The sequence below is a fragment of the Peromyscus maniculatus genome, chromosome 23, assembly GCF_049852395.1.
Source record: "Peromyscus maniculatus bairdii isolate BWxNUB_F1_BW_parent chromosome 23, HU_Pman_BW_mat_3.1, whole genome shotgun sequence".
Classification (NCBI taxonomy): Eukaryota; Metazoa; Chordata; class Mammalia; order Rodentia; family Cricetidae; genus Peromyscus; species Peromyscus maniculatus.
In genome coordinates this window covers 11120168-11140243 of record NC_134874.1, presented here as the reverse complement: position 1 = coordinate 11140243, position 20076 = coordinate 11120168, and the positions used below count along the sequence as shown (strand labels likewise).

Genomic DNA, 20076 nt, shown 5'->3' with positions numbered 1-20076 from the left:
GAAGGAACCCAGGACCCATCTACATTGCTGTAGCGCGCGTGCATGTGTGTGTGTGTGTGTGTGTGTGTGTGTGTGTGTGTGTGTGTGTGTGTGTATGTGTGTGCACTCGAGTGTTCATATGAGCCACAGTGCATGCATGGAGGTCAGAGGTCAACTTCTAATATCAGTGCACTGCTAGTCTGTTTGAGAGAGGATCTCTCGATTGTGGATGCATGCTACATTCAGGTTCCAATTCTTGTGCTGTGACAAATGATTTACCCACTGAGACAGCTCCCCACCCTTTGTGCCTGGTCTTGTTTCGCCTTTTTTCTTTTCTTTTTTCTTTTTTCTTTCCTCCTCTCCCTCCTCCTCCTCCTTCTCCTTTTTGGTTTTTCAAGACATGGTCTCTCTATGTAACCTTGGCTGTCCTGGAACTCGCTCTTTAGACCAGGTTGGTCTCAAACTCACAGAGACTCACCTGCCTCTGCCTCCCAAGTGCTGGGATTAAAGGTGTGTGCCACCATTGCCTGGATCCTTTGTGTGTTTTCAACTCTTGATGTGTGTGGATGCTGACAAGGATGGATAGGCTGAACCATCCTGATGTCCACTAAACAGAAGTGGCTCACTCATCCAATCAACAAACATTTCATCTGAGGCTTGTCTCTCTGCACACTGTCTGCTGGGGAGTCTGGGTAATTCATACAGATCATTTTAGCTGCCAGGAGTTGGGGTCTGAGTAGTTTGTAGAAGTCCCCAAATGCAGCTAAGTTATGTTGCCACACGTGGGAGGGTCCCTAAGTGGTCATCAAATTTTATCTTAAAACAAATTAAGGGTCTGGGGAGATGGCCCAGTGGGAAAACATTTGCTGAGCAAGCGTGAGGACCTGAGTTCAGATTCTTAACACCGTGTACAGCTGAACATCATACTCTCTGTACCCAAGGCACCTGTGGTAAGATAGGAGACAGAGACAGGGGAGTTCTCCAAAGCTCATGGGACAGCTAGCCTGGTGTACAGAGTGGCTAGCAAGAGGCAATGCCTAGAGCAAAACAATGACAGCATGAGGTTTGCAGGCAAATGGAAGGAACTAGAAAACGTCGTGCTGAGTGAGGTAACCCAGACCCAGAAGGACAAACATGGTATGTACTCACTCATAAGTGGATTCTAGATATAAAGCAAAGAACAATCAGACTGCAACCCACAGATCCAGGGAGGCTATAGAGCAGGGTGGGGGGGGCCCTAGGGTGACTGTGGCTTATAATAAGTTTTGGTTTTACTCAATCACTGGGCAAGCTTCAGTGAAACATTTAACTATTAGGATAAGAATTTGTACTGTATCAAGCCGATAATAAGAGAGAGAGAGAGAGAGAGAGAGAGAGAGAGAGAGAGAGAGAGAGAGAGAGGCTCTGCCTCAAACCAGGGGGACGGAGAGGAGTAACCCTAGGTTTTCCTCTGACTTCCATGTATGTGCCTCGGGGCATCCATGTGTCCACACCTAGATGTATGATCTCTCTCGCACACACAATGATAAGGAAATAGTGATCATTAAAATGAAGGGGTGGCCCACCCTTGTAATCACAGAACTTGGGAAGCTGAGGCAGGAGGATTGCTGTGATTTTTTTGAGGCCAGCCTGGGCTACACTGTAATACGCTATTCTTAAAACAACAAAAGTGACTTAAAACCTTTAATCCCAGCACTCAGAGGCAGGAGGATCTCTGTGAGTTCAAGCCCAGCCTGGTCTACAAATCGAGTTCCAGGACAGCTAGGGATACACAGAGAAATCCTGTCTGGGGGGAGGGGGGGTAGTAACTTAAAAAAAATTAAATCCCCAAAAACAGAGAACACAAGAGAGGAAGGATTTACTTATTTGTTGTAGGGAAGTGTTTTATTTTGAGAGCGGGTCTTACGTAGCCCAGGATGGCCTCAAACTTACTAAGTAACTCAGGATGACTTGGAACTCTTAATCCTCCTGCCTCTATCTTCTGGTGCTTAGGATACAGATGTGCTACCATGCTCAGCTTTTCCTCACAAAGCTCTGCCTGCCCCTTCCGCATGAGTGCTGGGGTTAAAGATGTGTGTTCTACCACACCTGGCTGTTCTACCACACCTGGCTGCTCTTCCCCGAGACAGGTTCTCACTAGGTAGCCCTGGCTCACCTGGAACTCCATAAGCCCACCAGATTGGCCTTGAACCCACAGTGACCCTCCAGCCTCTACCTTCTGGGTGCTGACATCTCAGGCTCGTGCCTCTGTGTCTTGCTGAGGAGGATTTAACATTTTGGTCTCGGCTCCTGGGTTTCAGTTCCTCCCTGTGTACGGCTTTGGGTTGGTGAAGAGGGCATGGTGACATGATGGGACAGGGTCCCCTCCCCTCACAGCAGTCAGGAAGCAGCAACCGGAAGGAATGGGACAAGAACCATCTCTCCAGGGCCTGAAGCCTGTAGAGAGCCTCCTCCTCCAAGAAGGCATCCAGTTCCTCAGAGTCCACTGGCCCACAGCCAGTCCTTCAACACAGGAACCTGGTGGGCTGCAGTCGCAGTCCCCATGGAACCAAGGCACCCCATGACAAAGAATTATCAGCGGTGCTAAGGGTGATGAGCCCTGGCTGCCAGCACAGAGAATGTGACAGTGACTAAGACAGGTAAGAGATACAGTCGTGGTCCTGGCTGGGTTCGTGGTCCTGGCGGGGTTCCTTAAGTTGGTCATCTCTGTCCATTCTTTCTCCCCCTCCTCCTCTCCACTCCCCACCCCTCTCCTCCATTCCCCTCTCCTTGGCTTCCTCATTTTTGTTTCTCAGGGTCTCATGTAGCCCAGGCTGGCCTCAAACTTACTATGTACCTGAGGCTGACTTTGAACTTGGATCCCCTTGTCTCTACCTCCAGAGTGCTGGAAGTGGTGGTGTGCACCACGACACCAGGCTTATGCGTTGTCAAGGATCGAATCCAGGGCCCCCGGACATGCTAGGCAATCATTCTACCACTGAGGAACAGCCACATTCTCAGGCCCATGTTTGCCATGCCTTTAACAGTGGGACCTGTGTGGCAGCCCGTTTTCAGGTTCCTGGTGGCTTTACTCAGCAGGTCTGAATAGAGAAGATGATTGGACCACAGGCCTGAGCGCAGGTGTCTGAGATGGTCTGCACTTGGCTGTGTTGGGGGAGGGGGGTCTTTTGCTCCACCCCTTGGCGTTCCTATGATTACCCTAGGGCAGAGACAGTTGGGGCCCATTGGAATAGGTTCCAGGCCCTCTTGAGGCTATCCTGTATTTTCTATCCGTTTATCTCCACACTCTAAATCCTTCTATCTAATATTTCCTGCTGCTCGCACTCAAGAAAACTCTGGGGAACTGTGGGGTTGGTGGGTAAACACCCCACAGACCTGGAGAGGGGTCCCTGTAAGGATGCCGTGGGGTCTTTCTCTTGTCTCATCCATCTTGGACCTGCTGAGCCTGCTGCCGCCGAGGTTGTGTGTGGACGAGGGCCTGTGCGTGTGTGTCCAGAGTGGTGAGGGCCGTGTGTTTGGACTCATGTGGTCATCTGTTTACGTCTGTGTGCTTCGGCGTGGCTCTGCTCACAAGAGCTTTACAGTCATTTCCTTCCCTCACTTGCCAAAGAAACACATGTGGCTGGCTGCGGGACTTGACTTCATCAGCGGAGGAGATTAAGGAGCGGGTAGGGTTGACCTTTCTTTGTTGGTTTCCTCTTCCTGGTCCCCATTCCAATTCCTCCGACTGTCTTCCCCGCCTCCACCTCAGCCATAAAAGCGGAGTTCCATAAACTTTTTGGTGCAAGGAAGCTTTAAGCTCGAAACTTTGAAGTCTAGTTCTGCAAACTTTGCTTTGGGGGGCATAAGTCTGCAGGAAGCATGAAAAAAAAATAACCCTGCTTCAGGGCCAGTGAGTTGGCTTAGCGGATAAAGGTGTCTGCCACCAAGCCTGCTGACCTGAGTTCAATCCCCCAGGACCTACACAGTGAAAGGAGAGAGACTGACTCCCCCCCCCCAAAAAAAAAGTTGGCTTCTGACCTCCACACATGTTCAAGCACAAGCATGTCCAGAAACCTACACACATGTATTTTAAAATTTGGCTTCAAAGGGCACCATAGCTGAATGGTGTGAGGTGGTGTGTATGTGTGTGTGTGTGTGTGTGTGTGATCTCATGGGGATTCTCAGCCTCAGTGTTGTGGACATTTGGGTCCAGTCATTGGGTCCATCCAGGGACTTTCCTGGGTAGCAGGACATGCCCTGGTTATGACAATCCAAAGTGTCTCTAGAAATTCTTGCTTAAAATCCCCCAAGGCAGGCCATGAGCCCTGGTTGAAAGCCATTGGTAAGGATGGCTGTGTGCAGTGCCAACACTAAGGATGTGGAGACAGAAGGATGAGAAGTTCAAGGTCATTCCCTGCTTCATAGATACTGCAGCCTAGCCTGGGCTATTTGAGACTCTGTTTCAAAACAAAACCAACCACAAAGCAAACAGGCTATAGTGTACTAGGGCATGATTCCACCCATGTTTCTCTTTTTCCAGACAGGGTTTCTCTGTGTGGCCCTGGCTGCCCTGGAACTCACTCTGCAGCCCAGGCTGGCCTCGAACTCTGATCCTCCTGCCTCTGCCTCCTGAATGCTGGGATTAAAGGTGTGTGCCCCCACTGCCCATTTCAGTGGTTCTGTTTGTTTGTTTTTAATTTTGTTTTAAATGCAGGGTTTTACTTTGTAGTTCAGGGTAGCCTGGGATTTGTAACAATCCTCCTGGCTCAGTCTTCTAAGTGATGGGATTACAGGTGTGAGCAGCCACACAATTTACTGGAGTCATTTGTGAGTGCCATATCATATCAGCAACAAAACCTTCTATATCCCATTAATTAATTGACTAATAATGGTGTTTTAGTTTTAGAAATATTTGAAAAAGTTTCATTGATTTTTGTGTGTGTATGTATGTGCACATGTGTGAGCGTGCACAACATGCTTTGCAGATTGTGGGTACGTAGTGTGTACCAAAGCCTTCAGAAGACAATTTGAAAGTTTGTCCTCTCCTATTATGGGGGTTTTAGGGGGTCAAACCTGGGCTTGGCAGCAAGTATCTTCACTCTCTGGGTGATCTTGGCTGCCCAGTTTTGGCATTTTTAGGCAGGGTTTCATGTAGTTCTATGTAGCCAAGGATGACCCTGAATGACTTGTGTTCATCCTGCTCTCGCCTGCAGAATGCTGGGATTACAAAGGTATACCACCGCATTCAGCATCTGTATTTTCTTTAACGTCTTCGGGATGGGGGCAGGAGGAGACTGAGGAAGTGTTTGAAAGCAAGCAGGTCACAGGATGTGCCTGAGAGACCCCCAGTGTTCATCCCGGAGGCCTCCTTAGCTTTGGTGTTTGGAAGAAGCTACGTGCATGGTTAATGCATCCTCTCCAGCTGGCCAGCGTTTACAAACTGGGGCACATCTGTTCTTGACAGTCAGCATGGAGAAGGGGAGGGGTCAGTGAGACAGAAAACCCCCAAACCCTAGGATGGATCCCACCCAACGCCAAGATTCCTAAGTCAGAGCCCCTCGAAGTGGAGTTCCATAAAGGGATTGAGATGATTCACCAAAATGCCACTTTCTTGGCTGGGCATAGTGGTGCACGCCTGTAATCTAGCACTCAGGAGGCAGAAGCAGGGAGATAGCTGTGAGTTTGAGACCAGCCTTGGCTACAGAGCTACAGAGTGAGTTCAGGGCCAACCTGGGCTACAGAATGAGACCCTGATCCTCCATCCCCTCTTGACCACCTAGCCTCCTCTTCTTCCTTTCTGAGGTTCCAGCTAGCTGGAGACTCACAGCTTTTTTCACCCTGTGAACCTCGGACTGCACTTAGATGATGAGCTGAGGACTTTACAGAGAGGCTACTGGGTGGAAAAACTATAAAGTAAAACGAACACAACGTATTTCCAAGTACTCTGCCACATGTAGTGCCCCGTGCATAGGAGCCCATATGCTTCTATGGGCTCCATACCCATGTGCTCACGGACACCCTCCCCAGATCGGGCAAAAGACCCCCAGACATGCAGAACCATGCCACGGGACAGCAGATCCATAGCAACAGAGAAACATAGGGACAGATGGAAACCATTTTTAACTGCAGACTCATGGGGCTGCACACCCCAACACACACACACACACACACACATGAATGAGGTTGGAAGGGCCCATTCAGATTCCCCCTTGCATTATAAATGTCCAGGATGGCTAGGAATCTGGGGCCACACACTGCATTCAACTCCTGCTTTGGATAGGAGCCCCTGGGAAATGAACCCCCTGAGTTCTAGGCCAGGGCATGGCTCTAGATGGTTTGGATAACATCTTTGTGTGTGCCTCTATAGTGGCTGCTGTCACTTCCCGGGGGAGACTTGACCTTGCAAGGGGATTTCCCAGAGAGGCAAGCAAAATTTGCTGAACAGTGTGATGGGCCGAGGACTCCAGATGAGTAAGACTCTGGATGACCAGGACAGGGGGTGATATGGGGGGGGGGGCGGAGAGACCAAATAAAAAACTGGCCCCAGTAATCTTCCAGCCCCTTTCTCCAAGGTCTAATTACAGCTGCCTCGACATTCCTCCTGCACTGAATTTCCTTTAAAACAGTTGCCAAGAAGAAACATTTGGGAACTGTGTTTTGGGTTCAATCCCGTCTGGGAGTCACCCTTACTCACTTTGTCCTTGGATGACAAAACACTTAATTGCAACAGGCGCAGCGCACACCACATTGCCACACTGAATCCTCGCCCCACATCACATACCCCGGACCGACAGTGGCCTTTTGTAAAAACCAAGCGTCTCTGATCTTACATTAATTACAACACAAATATACTCATTGTGGGTACCGCGCTCACAAGATGGAGTCCTCTTGACACATGTTCACAATAAAAACACATTTTTCTGTTCCCCCTCCCCTGACCCTAAGTGCCAGGGTGGGGGCTGGGCAGGGACAGATGAGCATTTTTTCAAGATGCATTCTCTGTTTGTTCTTTCCCGCCTTTTATTAAAGAGCCCCCCACCCCCCCAAACCCAGCATTCCTGGCTCCGAACGGCTCTCTTTACTTTTGCTTTTATGCCCTGGGAGAGACAGATTAGATTAGATTAAAGACCAGGAGACACCTCGTGAAATCCATCCCATCTAGGCCATTTGGCTGATAGGATGTGGGGGTGGGGTGGGGGTAAGGAGGTGGAGGGTGGTCTGTGCCTCTGTGTGTCTGTCTCTCTGTGCCTTACTGGTGGTTTCTTAGCAAATACCTTGTTCTGGTTGCTATGGATGCATTTACATCCCCCACCCTACCCCACCCTTACACCCCTGGGCCAGGGAGATGGTTCAGTGGGTAAAGGTGCTTGCTGCTAAGCCTGATGACCTGAGTTCCATGCCTGGGACCCACGGGGTGGAAGGAGAGAGCTGCCATTTATAAGTTGTCCTCTGACTTCCACAGGCGGCATGCCATGACATGCATGAGCGCCCATCCCCCACCGCAGTAGTCAAATAAATAAAGTAGAAAGAACAGATTAATAGCCTTTGATTGTGGTCTGATTTTTATGGCCAGTGACGTGTTTTAGAGGGACCTAAGTCTTCTCTTTCAAATTCACAACAGTTCCAAAGAAGGCCAACTACAGATGAAAAAGACAGCTCTCTCTTTCTGCGCCCCCCCCCAGGCTAGCCTGATGATGTCATGGCGGTAACCAAGGCAACGCACTGTGACATCACAGCTCAAAGAGTTCCCCCGACCTTGGCCTGAAATTCAAAGGAAAATCAGCCCATAAAGTTCTAAAGCTAGCAGGAGATATATATCCTTAGTCATAAAAGAACAAACGAAGTTTGGGGTGAGGGGCCTGAGGGGAAGCATACTGTAAAAGTCCGTGCCAGATTTTCCAGGAAGTGCCAGCGGCCTTCTGAGGGAGAACAGTGGCCTTAAGACCCGAAAGGGAGAGAGCAACCCAGCCAGAGCACTTGCCCACGACCCTAGAAATAGCTGGGTGAGGTCCCTTTCTCCCGAAACCATAATCTTTAAAATGGGAGCAGAGGTGTGGATCCCGGCAGAGGAAAAGCCAACAGCTCTTGGAGTGAGCTGGGATCATTGGCAGGGAGAGAGGGAGAGCCCCTCCCCCACGGTGCTCACAGAAAGGGAAAAGGGTCCCATGCCAGGCCGGGCCCAGGAACAGAGAGATGGTGACGCACGCGCCCATAAATTCTGGGGGTTTGGCTGAGGAAAGGATGTGACAGTGTTGGGGTATTTGCTTTGTTTCCTTTTTCCTTGACTGTTTTACTATACAGACCAGGCTGGCCTCCCGCTCACAGGGATTCCGCTGTCTCTGGTGAGGTTTTAAGGGCCACTGTTGGGGCAGGGAGTTGGTTTTAAGGTCTCACGGTTGCGCAGGCTGGCCTTGAATTCTCAGGCAATCTCTCTGCACCAGTCTCCCAAGTCGCTGGGATTACAGATGTGAGCCACCCAAAGCCTTGCTTGCTTTTTAGTGATTTGTTGGACGTTAGGGAGACCCTGGGCACAGAATCGCGAGGCCTTTCCTGTGGTGATTATGCAGTTTTTCTGTCAATCTAAAATTATTGGTGGAAGCTGAGGTGGGAAAAATGTCAAGGTCAAGGACAGCCTGAAATACTTGGCGAGAACCTGGTTTTTGTTTTTTATTTTGTTTTTCAGACCTGGGTAACACTTGTCTGACATATATAAGGCCCTTAGTTCAAGTCCTAGTACAGGGGGAAAAAAGATTGCATTAAGAATAGTACTTGAGGGTTGGGGATGTAGCTCAGTGGTAGAGCACTTGCCTAGCAAGCACAAGGCCCTGGGTTTGGTCCTCAGTTCTGACAAAAACAAACAAACAAACAAACAAACAAAAAAACAAAACAAAAAAAAACAAAAAAGAATAGTGCTTGAAAATAGATTGTATTAAAAAAAAATTGGCTAATACCTTTAATCCCAGCACTTGGGAGGCAGAGGCAGGCGGATCTCTGTGAGTTTGAGGCCAGCCTGGTCTACAAAGTGAGTTCCAGGTCAGCCAGAGCCGTTCAACAGAAAAACCCTGTCTCAAAAGACCAAAACAACAAAAAAGATTGCTTGAGCTCAGGAGTTCTAGGTTAGCCTGGGCAACATAGATCATATCTCTTAAAAACTTTTTTTTTTTTTTTTTTTAGGACAGGCATGGTGGTGCAAATCTTTTTGTTTGTTTGTTTGTTTTTTGAGACAGGATTTCTCTGTGTAGCTTTTGGAGCCTGTCCTTGAAGTCACTTTGTAGACCAGGCTGGCCTCGAACTCACAGAGACTCACCTGCCTCTGCCGCAGGAGTGCTGGGATTAAAGGCCTGCCCCACCATCACTGGGCTGGTGCACACCTTTAATCCCGTTACTTGGGAGGCAGAGGCGGGGGGGGGGGGGGGGGGGGGGATCAGTCTGATCTACTTAGTGAATTCCAAGACAGCCAGGGCTGTACAGTGAGACCCTGTCTAAAGGGGAGAGGGATCGAGTTGGGTGTGGTGGCTCAAGCCAGGAGGTTGAGGCAGGAAGATGGCTTCGAATTCAAGGCCAGCTTGGTTCACATAGCGAGTTCCAGGTCAGTCAGGCCTATATTGCAAGGCCAGGCCTCAAGCCAACAACCAAGAAGAAGACAGAAATTATTGCCAAGGAAAACACTGATTTGTAAAAAGGGAAAGGTGAGATACCATCTCCCATCTCTTCTTGTGTGGAGGGAGGCCTGCATCCTTTACAGTTAAGGACTGGAAGCTGGATGCGTATGGAGGTGACAAGAAGCCCAGGCAAGAGAGACCCAAGGTTGACTCTGGGCAATTTAAAAAAAAACGGGAAGGAATAGCTAGGAGTGGTAGTCTGTAATCCCAGCTTTTGTGATGGGAGAAAGAGGACCAGGAGTTCAAGGTCATCCTTGGCTATTTAGTGAGAGGCCCAACCTGGATTACAGGAAAGGGAGGGGGAAGAAAAGAAAAAAAAGAGGAAGGGAAAAGACAAAAGAAAGGAAGTGTTTGGGCCTCTGAGGTGACCCTGAGGCTCTGCATCATCACTTTGGACTTGGTGTTTTCAGGCCTTCCAAGAATCGCCTCCTCTCCTGTTGCAAGGGTGTCACATTCCTTAGACATCCTGGGTGTGGGCTGGTCACACAGCCTGAGGAGATGGGCTAGAGAATCGCAACACTGTCCCCGCTGTCAGGAAGACTTGTCGTGTGACATTTCTGAGGTTTGTTTTCCTGACTTTCAGACCAGGGATGCTTGATAGATCACACCAGAAAACAAAACTCTTGTCGGGTCACGCTTGGATCGATTCTTACTTAGACTGACTGGAACCCGGTGCCGAGGAGCGATTAGGAGTGTTGGCGATCCATTAGTGATGTCTGCTGAAGATATGGAGGAAGAATGGACAGGCATCTATTATTCTGGGTCCCGTTCCTGAATGGGATTCCGATTCTGGATCTCCTCCCCGGATGTGTGGTTGTGTGGTTCACATATGCAGAGACGTAACCCTGTGTGTGTCCCTGACATTTGGAGGAGACGGACAACACCCTTGCCCCAGTGCTCAGGGCTGTGATGACAGGCTTAGCCTTGGAGTACTGAGCAGGGAGAACTGACCCACAAGGGCGGGACAGGCAAGGTGGACTTCCTGAAGGAAGTGGCATCTAAGCTAGACTCTAAAGGCTGAACAGATATTACCTTGGGGAGGGGGCCAGACACGAGGAGAATGGAATTCTGTTGGGTTTGGATTGGGTGGATTGCCTTGGATGGAATCTGATAAGTATGGGGAGCGTGATAGGGAGCCACCGAGGAATTTTATGCAAGGGGGCGTCATTATCAACAGGTGTGGTAGTGCATGCCTGTTGTCCCGGCCCTCAGGAAGCTGAGGGAGGAAAATGGGAGTTTCAAGGTTAGCACTGACAGCATAGCAAGTTTGAGGCTAGCCTGGGACTCACATGGTGGAAGGAGAGAACGGACTCCCACGGGTCGCCTTCTGACCACCATATGAAAGCCATAGTGTGTGCTCTCCCTCTCTTCCCAAAATAAATGATACAATGCCGGGAGGTGGTGGTGGTGGTGGCGGCGGCGGCGGCGGCGGCGGCGGCGGTGGCGCACGCCTTTAATCCCCCAGCACTCGGGAGGCAGAGCCAGGCGGATCTCTGTGAGTTCGAGGCCAGCCTGGGCTACCAAGTGAGCTTCAGGAAAGGCGCAAAGCTACACAGAGAAACCCTGTCTCGAAAAACCAAAAAAAATATATAAATAAATAAATAAACAATACAGCCAGAAGTGGTGGCACCTGCCTTTGACGCCCCAGCATTTGAGAGGCAGAGGCAGGTGGATCTCTGAGTTTGAGGTTACCCTCCCTACAAATTTAGTTCCGGGACAGTTAGAGCTACACAGAGAAAGAAACCCTGCCCTCGTGTGTGTGTGTGTGTGTGTGTGTGTGTGTGTGTGTGTGTGTGTGTATCAGTTTAAATAAACAAATGAATAAATAAGCTAACAAATGAGAAGAAACACAGTGACATACAGAAGACCCCAGGCACGCAGAGTAATTGGGGATCACGCTCACACACTGACAAAGCCAACAAACCCTGAAGGTGGCCAGAATATCCCCCTCTCAAGCAGCTTTTCCCCTGGAGCCTTCAAAATGGAACCAACTTGCCAGACCAAGAGTGGCTTAGGCCTGTGTGACCGTAGCATGTCTAAGGCTGAAGCAGGAAGTGGTTTGAGGGGACGTGCTGGGTAAAAAGAGTTCCTGGGAGCCGGGTCAAATATGAAGGATGACTTCCACTGTCGCCTTGGCATGTGACCTGGTTTCCTGAGAGACTACGTCAGTTGTCAGGGCTGTCCAGCCGGAAGATGAAGTCTTTGTTCCCTTTGATTGAGCCTTGAGGAGGACAGGCCTGCTCCATGAATTCATCGGAACAGCAGCAGAGCCTGGCACTGGCCCAGCAGGGGCGTGGTGGCCGTAACGGCGGGATGAATGGTATGAGGACTTCAAGAACAAATATGTCACCTTCCACTCTCCTACTCCCTGCCATCTGACGGAGCCACCATGGTCCCCCACTTCCATGAGTAGCTTACCTCTCTCTCTTCTCATCCTTGGGGGCTTGTTTTCCCTCAACATGTGTTTTCTTCTTTATTTTATTTTATTTTATTTTATTTTATTTTATTTTATTTTATTTTATTTTATTTTATTTTATTTCAGCTGATTAGCCCACATTGGTCTTGAACTCAAGGTTATGTTTCTGTCTTCATGTCTCTGGGGCTGAGATGATAAGCTCACACCTTGAACTTCCTGTTCCCCGGCCTCAACTTCTCAAGTGCTTGGGTTACAGGCATGCTCCACTACCGGGTTTGGGGGTGGGGGGTGTTGGTGATCAAATCCCTTAGGCATGTGACATGCTTAATGGTTGCTTGGTTGGTTTTAAGACTGAGTGTGATGCTCTAGGCACTGCTGGCTTGGAACTCACATGACTGAGGCCGAACTTGAGCTCTAGGCAATCCTCCTGCCTCAGCGTCTTGAGTGCTGGGGTTGCAGATGTGAGCTCTCAAGTTGGGCTCAAATGTCAATATTTTTTTTTTTCTCCTGTGGAAATAGTTCTCTTTTGGGACAAATATGTGAGAATGTAACTGATGAGATGTACAGATGTGTGGCAAGTGGAGTGTCTATCTAACTCATATATCCGACCTAAACTACCTGAGTTATGACTAAACATAACAGCAATCACAATATAACTTAGCAGAAAATAACTTAAGCCTGTCTTTGTGCACTTAAGCTAGAGAAAAATTACTAGGTTAGGATACAAAAAAGCATATACGATAAGACAAAAATAAATGACTTAAATAAATAAGGATTTAAGAATCATCTTCTCGTTGGGTCGTGGTGGTGGTGGTGGTGGTGGTGGTGGTGGTGGTGGTGGTGGTGGCACATGCCTTTAATCCCAGCACTCTGATCTCTATGAGTTTGAGGCCAGCCTGGTTTACAGAGTGAGATCCAGGACAGGCATCAAAACAACACAGAGAAACCCTGTCTCGAACAAGACAAAACAAATAAAAAAAATCATCTTCTCTGAAAGACCCTGTTAAGAACATGGAAAAATCAGGAAATAGTGGTGTGTGTGAGTGATTTGTAAATCATTTGTCTGACAAGGGACCATGGATCTAGAATATTACAGAAGTCTTTGAAGTCAGTCATCAGAAGGCAAACGACCCAATTAAAAACCGGGCAGAAGATTTTTTTTTTTTTAATGGATACTCCGCAGAAGGACACTCGGCAGTAACTGCTCAGTCGCAGTTGCCATTAGAGAACACTAATGGGAACTCTTAGTTCATGGTCATCCCCATCCTTGCCCGTGGTGTGTATCAGGTTCCAGGTCAGCTTGGGCTATGCCAGACCTTGTCTCAAAACAAAATAGGGAGGGGGTGGCAAGATGGCCCAGTGGGTACAGGTGCCCTGCTGCCAAGCTTAATGACTTGAGTTTGGTATCCTGATACCCACAAGATGGAAGGAGAGAACCAGCTTCCTCAAGTTGCCCTTCTGACCTCCGCATGGGCATGGTGGCCACCCATAGAGTCCTGCTTGCTTTCAAGACGAGTGCTGCGTGAAGAAACCATCATGGCGCCAGCATGTGACAGATCTATGAGCCGAAGCCCCCTAGGGGAGTTATCTCAGTATCCATTTGGCTGCAGAAAGGGTTCCTAGGCTATTGAAGCACTCAGGACGTGTCTGGACTTGCAGGTGTTACTGACTCCGAGAAGCCCTTGATTCCAAGGAGAAAGTTCCTCAAGATGCCTTCATACAACCAGTAACTTTATCTCTAGAATAATACCGCTTTCCTCCAGGGCCCAGGGCGGGACGCAGGAATCTTTGGCTTGCGAGCCTCACACGCCCCCTTTCTCTTTAATCTCATCTGCTGTGTGTGTCTGGGAGATAGGCCAGAGTGATGCTAATGTCCTCAGGACCTTAGGGGGAATGATCAGCTGCTGGCTTCAAAACACTCCAGCCAGCTTGAGAGGCAGAGGAGGGATCAGAGACATCTCCAGGGCTTGAAGTCGCCGGGCATGGGAGATAGGGAGAGATGTCGAGGTGTTCATGAAAACAGCTAGGGAGTAGCTGGGGGCCCTGGGTCTGCCCAGCGGCCGCAGTCACCTGAGAGGTGACTTCCAGCAGTGTGGCTCAGCTCCTGTCTGGGGGCGGGGATGGCAGTGGCTTGGGCTTTTCTCTGAAAAAGAGAAAGCGGGGTTGGGGGTGGGGGGAAGAAGAAGGTTGCTAAGTGAACCGGGAAAGTGAAAGAGAATTCATCAAAGAGAATCAGGAATCAGGAAGGAAAAAGGAAGCTGGGGACTTAGTGAAGTTCCAACAGTGTTCTCCCCCAGGCTCCAGGAGGTGGGGACATTCGGCAGATAAGGACGCAGACCTTCTGGGAGGTTAAACCTCTTGCCCTCCGGCCATAGGCTGTAAAGATAAGAAATCAAAGCTGGACTTTTCCATTCCATTCCCTCTGTCCACACTCATTTAAGAGATCTCATTTATTGGGTTGGTTGGTTAGTTACCTAGTTTTTTTTTTTTTTTTTTTTTTTTTTCTTTCCCTCCCAATACAGTCTTGCTATGTAGCCCAAGCTAGTCTGGAAATCTCAGTATCCCTGGTGTGGGATTACGGTGCACACTGCCGCCCCCCACTCTAGGCTTCCCTTCTCGTTTGGATCTGATGTCTGCTGTGTGGTTCTCCCGAGGGCTCCTGACCTCTCTGAGCTGGCCCTGTTTACCACATAGCTGGTCTGGCCCTTTCTGCTTTCTCCTCTTCCCTGCTCCCTTCTCCTCTCCCCTCTCTGCTAGACACTTTTCCCCAGTTTGGCTGACTTCCAGACTCACACATCCAAGGAAGCTGGTCCCTCCTCCAGCCTTTCATCCCAGCACATGAGAGGCAGAGGCAGTTGGCTCACTGTGAGTTTGAGGCCAGCCTAGTAAGTGAGACCCTGTCTTAAAAAAAAAAAACCTGGCAGGAGTCAAACCAGCAGAAATCACCGGCTGTCTTGTCCATGGAAGGGTGGGGATGGAGAGGATTAACACACACACAAGAAGGAAGAGCCAGGAACTGGGGAGCCTCCAGCATCCCACTTCCCCAATCCTTGTCCCAGCTGCTTGGAGTCCAGGCCAAGGTGAAGGGCATAATACTCTACAGACTCCTGCTGTGCAGCGAGCATGTATTTTGTGTGCCTAGTGTTTATATCTCCTCCTTTGAAGGCTGCTTGGGAAAAGCAACAGTTCTGGAAGGAGGCGGCAAACATATTGTCTTCTCTTCTCTGGCCAAGAGAAATTTTAATCACCCTGCGGAGTAATGGGCTCAGAATAGCATAATAGAAACAGTGCTTAAAATACTTTCTTGGGTGGATAAACACAGCACGGGGAGAAAGGAAGGGGAAAAAAAAAAAACCACTGGGAGGCTGCCTCATCCTTTGCACCAGCTTGTACAGCCAGAAGGAAAGAGAGGTTCCTGGCCTAGCTGAGGAGCCATGATAAATCACCAGGATGCATGTATTTTAAATGGAAGCGCCCCCCCTGCCCCCCCTGCCCCCTGCCCCCCGCCCCCCCTCCCCCGCCATTCCAGGAGGTGGGGAGCATCCATCCTAAGAGTGCTCCAGCTGGGACCTCCCCATTTTGACCCTGTCACAAAGCGAAGAGAAGCAGCTCTGATGTAACTAGCTTCTAGGTCTTTGGGTAGGGTCTTTCTTTAGCAATCTTGATTTGAGGCAGGGTCTCACTACCTAGCTCTGTAGACCAGCCTGTACTGGAATTCACTCGATAGACCGCCCTGGCCTGGAACTCGCAGAGATCCACCTGCCTCTGCCTCCCGAGTGCTGGGATTACAGGTGTGCGCCACCAATGCTCCTTAATGTCTCTTTCTATAGCCCAGGCTGTTCCCAAATGCATGACCTTTCCACCCTTGTCTCCCAAATGCTGAGATTACAGGCATGTGCTACTATGCCCGATCTTCACATAAGCCGTACACGTAGAACCCAGAGGGCAGAGGTGAGTGGACTTGCTGGGGTAGGGGATGGCTTGTGAACACACAAGCTTGGAAGCTCATAAAATGAACATATGTCTATTTCAGCTTAAAAGCAAACCCAGAAAGAAAATGCCAAAACTCAGAGTTATGACATTTAAGATGCAGGGGCCAGTAAGATGGCTGGCATGGGAAAGACACTTGCTGCCAAGCTTGACCAAGTTTGATCCCTAAGATCTCCACATGTATGCTATGGCATGTCTGCCTCCAAAATAAGTGTAATAGTATTTTTTTCATTTTGTTTTTAAATTCAAAATTTAGGGGCTGGAGATGTGTCTCAGTTGGTTGAGTGTTTGCCTAACATACACAAAGCCCTCAGTTTGATTCCTGGAACCACAGAAACCAGCAATTGAGGCACAGGCCTTTAATCCCAGCACTCGGGAGGCAGAGGTAGGCAGGTCTCTGTGAATTTGAGACCAGCCTGGTCTACAGAGTGAGTTCCAGGCTAGCCAGGCTATAGAGTGAGACTTTGTCTTAGAGGCAACATGACACACACATATACACACATACACAGACACCAGCAAAAAAAACAAAAAAAAAAAAAAACAAAAAAAAGAAAAGAAAAGAAAAGAAAAAGAAAAAGAAGAGAAAAGAAAAAAACAGCAAACAAACAAACAAACAAAAAGCAAAGTTGATTCTCTTGGCCATGTTACTTGTTCTCCCTGAGTTTTACCTTTCCTGTCTATAACAGGGGAGAGGGAGACACTTCCCTTCAAGTGACATGGTCCGTTCCTTGCCCAGAACACTGAACCCAGCTGGCCTAGGAATCAGAATTATTCAAGAAGCCCCAGGAAATAGAAAAAGAAAACAGACACAGAGACTGCCTCTCCTCTGTGGGAGATTCCGTCCTGACCACTATGATGGGCCTTTCTTTCGTTTTCTTTGTGTTTCTTACAATAATGGCCATCCCAAGAGGTCCAAGGATCTCTACTCTTCAGTTAGGGCCAGTGAAAGAGTATTCAAGTAGCCTGGCCAGGCTCACCTAGCACTGGGCCCAGCTCAACCAGGGTCGGGTATACACTGTTCAGCCTACCCAGGCCCCACCAATAATACTTAGCACGTGGTACATGCTTAACGCACGGTGGTATCATCAGAGGTACTTTTGACTTCTGGAAGGCCCCTTTTATTGAATCAGGCGTGGTAGCACACCCCTGTAAAAACATTTACTAGGGAGGCTGAAACAGGATGCTTTCTTGAGCCTAATAAGTTTGAGTCTAGCCTGGGCATTACAGTGAGTCTCCTTCTCAACAAACAAAAACAGACAAACAGACAGACAGAAACAGGGCTGAGGAGGACTCAGTGTGTGAAGGTGCTTGCCCTGGGAGCCTGGGTTACTTCCATTATCCCATTGAACTCACCCAGCACATCTACTGCTATTTTGACTTCTGAAGGAGGTGTAGAAAAACTAGACAATTTAAAAAGATAAAGTGATTTCTCTAAAAGACGAGTCAAGTCTGGGGAAAATCCAATCCACTTTTTTTTTTTTTTTTTTAAAAGAATGAAACAAAACAAAAAACAAGGGGCTGGGGATTTAGCTCAGTGGTAGAGCGCTTGCCTAGCAAGCACAAGGCCCTGGGTTCGGTCCTCAGCTCTGAGAAAAAACAAAAAACAAACAAAAAACACCAAAAAAAAAAAAAACAAAAACCCAAAAAAAACAAAAAACAAAAAAAACCCTCACTGAATTCCAGGATCATCTCCGTTTGCCACAGGGCAGAGAACTGAGTCTCCAAGCAGGATGTGAATGTGTCCTTGTCACCTCCAGGCCCTAAGTGCAGACACACCTAGCCTGAGGTACAGGTGGGTGTGACAGAATAGGCATGCGATTCCAGCGCCAGGTAGTCTGAGGCCAGAGGATCCTCAGTGTGAAGTGAGTCTGGGCTAGGCAGAGAAACTATCTCAAAAAGTCAGACCCAAACAAACAACAATTAAACCAAGCCCCAGATGCAAGGAACTTTGGAGGGGTGGGATTTCCAATCTTGGGATCGCCAAGGATTCTTGGTGGCTGTGGGCTCCAGTCTCCAGGTTGGACTGCATTCTTGGACTTCCAGTAGTGGACTTTGTGCTCCAGGGACTATGTGGCCTTCAAGACGGCCTGTGTCCTTCAGCAACCAGCTTTGTGGTGTTTGCCCCTTACACACAGGCTTCTTTTGTGGACCATGAACTAAAAACATCCTTGTCATGAACGTATCAACCTGCTCACCTGGGCAAACATACCGATTTCCACTGTGGAGTCTTGGTCATGGTGGCTTCAAATGCTGGAAATGGTGGCTGGGAGGTGGGTGAGGAAGGTCAGGAGTTCAAAGTTATCCCGGGCTACGAGAGAGAGAGAGAGAGAGAGAGAGAGAGAGAGAGAGAGAGAGAGAGAGAGAGAGAGAAAGAAAGAAAGAAAGAAAGAAAGAAAGAAAGAAAGAAAGAAAGAAAGAAAGAAAGAAAGAAAGAAAGAGAAGGAAAGAAAGAAGAAAGAAGGAAAATCATGGTGGGGTTGTGTCTATGTCTCAGTTGGTAACAGGCTTGACTAGCAGGCACAAAACTCCCTCAGATCTGCAAGGTGATTCACACCTGGAATCCCAGCTTCTGGAAGATGGAAGCAGGAGGCAGGAATTCAAGGTTATCCTTGGCTGAATAGAGAATTTAATGCCACCCTGAACTGTAGGAGCAGGAGGCCGTCAAGATGGCATTTGCTACCGAGTCAGACTATGTGAGTTCCGAGGACTCACATGGCAGGAGAGAATAAATTCCTGCAAGTAAGTTATTCTCTGAATTCTACTCAGGCATAGGCACACACATAGGCACATGCACACCGCACACATATACCACAAAACACACACACACACACACACACACACACACACACACACACACACACTATATCTATACATATAAATGTATATAAATTAAAAACATGAGCTGTTGCTACTTGCTCATTTATTCCCATATTGATCAATTGATCAACTGATCAAGCTTATGGATGCTCTTGTCTTCCAGAGACCATCCTAAGTGTAGGTATACTGGGAGAAACAAAGTTTCTTGTCTTGGTAAGAAGGAGTGACATATTGTACCCAAGGGAAAGAGGTGTGTGTGTGTGTGAGTGTGATGACAGAGGACCTGGTGTTTACAAAGAAACAATTTTGGAGCGAAGGCCTGAAGATAACAGGGCTAAGGCTGTGGGAATTAGTGTCTTAAGAGAAGGGAACAGCGTGTGCAAAGGCCCTGAGGTTCAAATGTGCTGTGCTGTGTGTGTGTGTGTGTGTGTGTGTGTGTGTGTGTGTGTGTGTTCATGTGCATGCATGCATTGGTGTTTTGCCATGGAATTGGAGTTACAGACACTTGTGAGCTGCCATGTGGTTGCTGGGAATTGAACCCCGGTCCTCTGGAAGAGCAGCCAGTGCTCTTACCTGCTGAGCCCTGTCCCAAATGTTTTAAGAGGTCCAATGGGAGCACTTGGCTGAAAGGGTAATGGAAGAATACATTGAAAGGAGGACAGAGACTTGGGGGTGGGTGGACCCAGAACTTGTAGAGTTTCTGTAGTTGGTCTAAGAACTGCAGCTTTGTATCCAAATAAAAGGGGAATCCCCAGCTGAGGGCAGGAGAATCAAAAAATGGAAGGTCTGTCAAGGCTATACAGTGAGTTCAAGGCCGACTTAGACAACTTAGAGATCCTGTCTCACAATAAAAAATATGTGGCCAGGCGGTGGTGGTGCACACCTTTAATCCTAGCACTTGGAGGCAGAGGCAGGCGGATCTCTGTGAGTTCCAGGCCAGCCTGGTCTACAGAGTGAGTTCCAGGACAGCCAGGACTACACAGAGAAACCCTGTCTTGAAAAACCAAACCAGCCGGGCGGTGGTGGCGCACGCCTTTAATCCCAGCACTCGGGAGGCAGAGCCAGGCGGATCTCTGTGAGTTCGAGGCCAGCCTGGGCTACCAAGTGAGCTCCAGGAAAGGCGCAAAGCTACGCAGAGAAACCCTGTCTCGAAAAACCAAAAAAAAAAAAAAAAGAAAAACCAAACCAATAACAAAACTGAAGGGGCTGGAGAGCACTTTGTGCTCTTCA

The 20076-nt window shown here is 48.7% G+C and overlaps 1 long non-coding RNA gene across 1 annotated transcript; it reads left to right on the top strand.

The window, feature by feature from the left end:
• The first annotated feature begins 9373 nt into the window (after positions 1–9373).
• On the top strand, positions 9374–11017 carry LOC143270346 (uncharacterized). The gene is made up of 2 exons (XR_013047499.1): positions 9374–9650; positions 10207–11017. It is a non-coding gene; the product is annotated as an uncharacterized LOC143270346 (long non-coding RNA).
• Positions 11018–20076: the final 9059 nt, after the last annotated feature.